This window comes from Ranitomeya variabilis, chromosome 1 (genome assembly GCF_051348905.1).
Source record: "Ranitomeya variabilis isolate aRanVar5 chromosome 1, aRanVar5.hap1, whole genome shotgun sequence".
Lineage (NCBI taxonomy): Eukaryota > Metazoa > Chordata > Amphibia > Anura > Dendrobatidae > Ranitomeya > Ranitomeya variabilis.
Genome location: NC_135232.1, coordinates 592,671,805 through 592,677,396, shown reverse-complemented (window position 1 = coordinate 592,677,396; position 5,592 = coordinate 592,671,805).

Here is a 5,592-nt window from a genome sequence, read left to right as displayed (position 1 = left end):
ACACAGGGGGCCAGTTCACTGTCCCTCAGACCGTTAGAGGGCCGGACTATAAAAAAAACTGTGAAAATCCCTATGTACACTACACATATCTCATTTTAAAGTAAAAAAACATACAGGGAACAAATACAATATTCAAAATAAAGAACTAGTAAATTTAAATCAACAAACTCACCATTATTTCAATGGGAACTATGGGCCTGCTTTTGACTGATGAGGTGGTCAATGTCCGGTTCCATATATGTCACTGCTAGCCGTAACAAGTGATGCAAGTGCACATCAGTTAGTAGATCTGGTTGGAGATTTCAGATGTTTCATTCTGGAAAAAGTCTGTTCACAAACATAAGTGCTGCCAAAGATGGTGACCATTTTGAGTGCATGATTCCTGAGATTAGGATAGGTCTCAGAGGTGAGAGATGCCTAGAAGTTAGGCAAGCTGCTTGACTTGAATGCGTCTTTCAGAGAGTCACAATTCTGCAGTTCAGCCAGTTCCATTTGGTAAATTGCATCCACATTTTCAATGTCAATAGAAAATGGGTTACGGAAAAGCTGTATGTCCTGTTCATGGAGATGAAGCTCTTTAAATCTGAATTGGAACTCCTTTTGCAATTTTTCCAGTGAATTCACACAAAATTCTTTTGGAAATGCAACCATGGGTTTTTCTGCTAACAGATTTTGAGTTAAGGTGAGATGGCAGAAATTTTCCTCCTTCACTTGTTTGATAAGGAGGCCTAATTTTACTTCAAATGCTTTCACATGTGAGTGCATATCACAGATGAGCTTCCCTAAGGCTATGTGCCCACGTTGCGAATTTGTGTGCAGATTTTTCGCACCGTTTTTGAAAAATCTGCAGGTAAAACACACTGCGCTTTACCTGCGGATTTACCGCGGATTTCCAGTGTTTTTTGTGTGGATTTCACCTGCGGATTCCTATTATGGAGCAGGTGTAAAACGCTGCGGAATCCGCACAAAGAATTGACATGCTGCGGAAAATACAACGCAGCGTTTCCGCGCTGTATTTTCCGCACCATGGGCACAGCGGATTTGGTTTTAGATTTACGTGGTACTGTAAACGTGATGGAAAACTGCTACGAATCCGCAGCGACCAATCCGCTGCGGATCCGCAGCCAAATCCACACCGTGTGCACATAGCCTAATTCTAACCCTAATTCCAACCCTAGCCCTAATTGTAACCCTAACCCTAATTGCAACTCTAACCCTAATTCTAACCCTAATTCTAACCCTAGCCCTAAGTGCAACCCTAGCCCTAAGTGCAACCCTAGCCCTAAGAGCAACCCTAACCCTAAGTGCAACCCTAACCCTAAGTGCAACCCTAAGTGCAACCCTATCCCTAAGTGCAACCCTAAGTGCAACCCTAGCCCTAAGTGCAACCCTAGCCCTAAGTGCAACCCTAAGTGCAACCCTATCCCTAAGTGCAACCCTAACCCTAACCCTACCCCTAACCCTAATGGAAAAACAAAAATAAATATAATTTCTGTATTTTATTATTGTCCCTACCTATGGGGGTGATAAAGGGGGGGTTTATTTACTATTTTTTTTATTTTGATTGCTGTGATAGAACCTATCACAGCGATCAAAATGTACCTGGAAAGAAGAGCCGGCCGGCAGATTCGGCGGGCGCACTGCGCATGCGCCCGCCATTTTGGAAGATGGCGGCGCCCATGGAGAAGACCGAGGACACCGGGAGGGACATCGGAGCTCGTTAAGTATGGGGGGGTGCGATCGGAGCACGGGGGGGGGGATCGGAGCACGGGGGAGCAGACAGGAGGATGGGGGAGCGGACAGGATGACGGAGGGGAGCATGGGACATGACAGGACGGAGAGGAGGAGATCGGTGGCGGTGGGGGGGGCAGATCGGGGTCTCCAGCCATGGCAGATGCTATTGCAGCATCGGCCATGGCTGGATTGTAATATTTCACCAATTTTCATAGGTGAAATATTACAGATTGCTCTGATTGGCTGTTTCACTTTCAACAGCCAATCAGAGCGATCGTAGCCACAGGGGGGCGAAGCCACCCCCCCTGGGCTGAAGTACCACTCCCCCTGTCCCTGCAGATCGGGTGAAATTGGAGTTAACCCTTTCACCCGATCTGCAGGGATGCGATCATTCTGTGACACAGCATATGCGTCACAGGTCGGATTGGCACCGACTTTCATGACGCATACGCTGTGTCACAGGTCGGGAAGGGGTTAAAAAACAAAGAAAACTATACATTACCTAGCAGTGCACTGTAGCGTAGCCGCTGCCCACGCTCCTCGCTGTTCGTCTGTCAGGCCTAGATGCGCACGTCACGCATCACTACGTGCGACGTGCTCATCTAGGTCTGGAGTCTCTGGAAGATGAGCGCCGAACTCTCGCTTCTGCATAGCGCCGGGCGCTCAGAAGCGAGAGGAACATGTGAATTGTGGCGGGGGCCGGGTAAAAGGCCTGCGGGGGCCGGATGCGGCCCGCGGGCCGTAGTTTGGGGACCCCTGTCGTAGATAATGAAGGGATGAGACGACCAAAGGCTATGGAACCTCATTCTGATGCTCCATAACTTTGCCTACAGCCACTTTTGGTTCCGCTGAGCAGCACGAGACCCGGTGACTCTGGAGAGCGGTGACATCAGTAACGTCACCGCTCTTCAGATATTCCGGGTCTTGCGCTGCGCTCGGCGACTGTGAAGAGCGGTATTGTTACTACCGTCACCGCTCTTCAGAGTCCCTGGATCTCGCCAGGTCTGGGCTAGTAGTGGGGGTGTCTGATAGACACCTCTCCATTACTTACACCAGGGATTGATAGCAGCTGACATTACGCAGCTGACATCAACCCTAAAAATAATTATACATACCAGAATTAAATGCTCTGGCAGCTGGGAAAAGCAGTAGAGTTAGTGCTATTCCAAGGCCCCGGGTGCTAACTACAACTGTCATCATCCTTGCCTGGTCTCCCTGCGAAGCATTTCTGCTGTATTTACATGTGCTGATCTCAGGCTGCTAAACGAGTGTGATCGACAATACTGAAGTCGTTCACTTGTTTCCCAGCCTCTTTAGACCAACTGAGAAAGAATGATGGAGACATAACAATCACAATTAGATTAAGGCTGCTTTCACACTAGTGCTTTTACTTTACGGCCGGCCGGCGCTCACAGTCAGTGCGGGAAGCAGACGGCCAGGGACCTGACGGACATCAGAAGGTGAGTATGTACTGTTTTTTTTTTACATTTACAATGGTAACCAGGGTAAATATCAGGTTACTAAGGGCGGCCCTGCGGTTAGTAACCCGATATTTACCCTGGTTACCATTGTAAAACATTGCTGGCATCGTTGCTTTTGCTGTCAAACACGACGATACATGCCGATCTGACGACCAAATAAAGTTCTGGACTTTCAGCAACGACCAGCGATATCACAGCAGGATCCAGATCGCTGCTGCGTGTCAAACACAACGATATCGCTATCCAGGACGCTGCAACGTCACAGATCGCTATCGTTATCGTTGCAAAGTCGTTTAGTGTGAAGGTACCTTAAGTGTAGTTGCTCCTTAGGACTCTTTAGGTACATAAATTATTGCCTTTATTATTTTCTTATTTGTCTATGAAAAGAGTTTTTATTGCTGTTTAATAAAAGTTATATTTTAGGGATCCTTGTTGTTTAGGTTTTCCAGCCTCTTTACACCAACTGAGAAAGAATGATGGAGACAGAACAATCACAATTAGATTAAGGCTGCTTTCACACTAGCGTCGGTATGGGGCCGTCGCGCTGCGTCGGCCCGACGTACCGACGCATACTGTGAAAAAAATGCCCGACGTGGGCACGCGCGGTCGAAAATGGCGGTCTCGACGCACAAAAAAAGTTACATGTTACTATTTTGTGGCAGCAGTCCGCCAAAACACGACGCAACCGTCGCACGACGGTTGCGATGTGTGGCACTGTGTCGCAATGCGTCGCTAATAAAAGTCTATGGAAAAAAAAACGCATCCTGCGGGCAACTTTGCAGGATGAGTTTTTTCTCCACAACGACGCATTGCGACGTGCAGTGCCCGACGCTAGTGTGAAAGTAGCCTAATCTGTCCCCATACAGTATCATGTTATCAGCAGCACATCTACAGTTTACATCGGCGATGTGCTGCTGAGAACAAGGATTTCTGTTCCCACATAAACAATCTAATCACTCGATGAATAGAGAGCATTTTGCTTGTTTAGTATAATACACCCCATAGTCCTCCATATATTATAATGTGCACCTCAGTCCTCCATATAGTATAATATACCCCTCAGTCCTCAATATAGTATAATACACCCCATAGTCCTCCATATATTATAATGTGCACCTCAGTCCTCCATATAGTATAATACACTCCTAAGTCCTCCATATAGTATAATACACTCCTCAGTTCTCCATATAGTATAATACACTCCTCAGTCCTCCATATAGTATAATACACTCCTCAGTCCTCCATATAGTATAATACACTCCTCATAGTGCTCCATATAGTATAATGCACCGCCATTGTCATCCATGTAGTACAATTCACTTCCCATAGTATAATGCACCCCATAGTTCTTCATATAGTATAATGTATTCCCCATAGTCCTCGATACAGTATAATGCAGCCCACATATAGTATAATGATGCCACTCCAGAGTATAATGCAGCCCCTGCATATATATGGTAGCCCCCTCATAGAGCATAATGCAGCCCCCCATAGAATACAATGAAACCCACCTCATATAGTATAATGCAGCTCCTCATAGAATATAATGTAGCCCCCTCATAGAGTATTATGGTATGATGTAATCACCCCTCATAGAATATAATACAGCCCCCCATAGAACATAATGTAGCCCCCAGAGAATGTAATACAGTACAGCCCCCCATAGAATATAATACAGCACCCCATAGAATATAATACAGCCCACCTCCCCACAGAATATAATACAACCCCCATGGAATATAATGTAGCCCCCATAGAATGTAATACAGCCCCCCATAGAATGTAATACAGCCCCCCCATAGATTGTAATACAGCACAGCCCCATAGAATGTAATACAGCCAAGCCCCCATAGAATGGAATACAGCACAGCCCCCATAGAATGTAATACAGCACAGCCCCCATAGAATGTAATGCCGCCAGCCCCCATAGAATGTAATGCAGCCAGCACCCATAGAATGTAATGCAGCCAGCCCCCATAGAATGTAATACAGCCCCCCAATAGGATGTAATACAGCACAGCCCCATAGAATGTAATGCAGCCAGCCCCCATAGAATGTAATGCAGCCCCCCAATAGAATGTAATGCAGCCAGCCCCCATAGAATGTAATGCAGCCAGCCCCCATAGAATAATGCAGCCAGCCCCCATAGAATGTAATGCAGCCAGCCCCCATAGAATAATGCAGCCAGCCCCCATATAATTTAATGCATCCAGCCCCCATAGAATGTAATGCTGCCAGCCCCCATAGAATGTAATAAAGCCCCCCCATAGAATGTAATACAGCACAGCCCCCATAGAATGCAATACAGCCCCCCCCATAGAATGTAATACAGCACAGCCCCCATAGAATGTAATACAGCACAGCCCCCATAGAATGC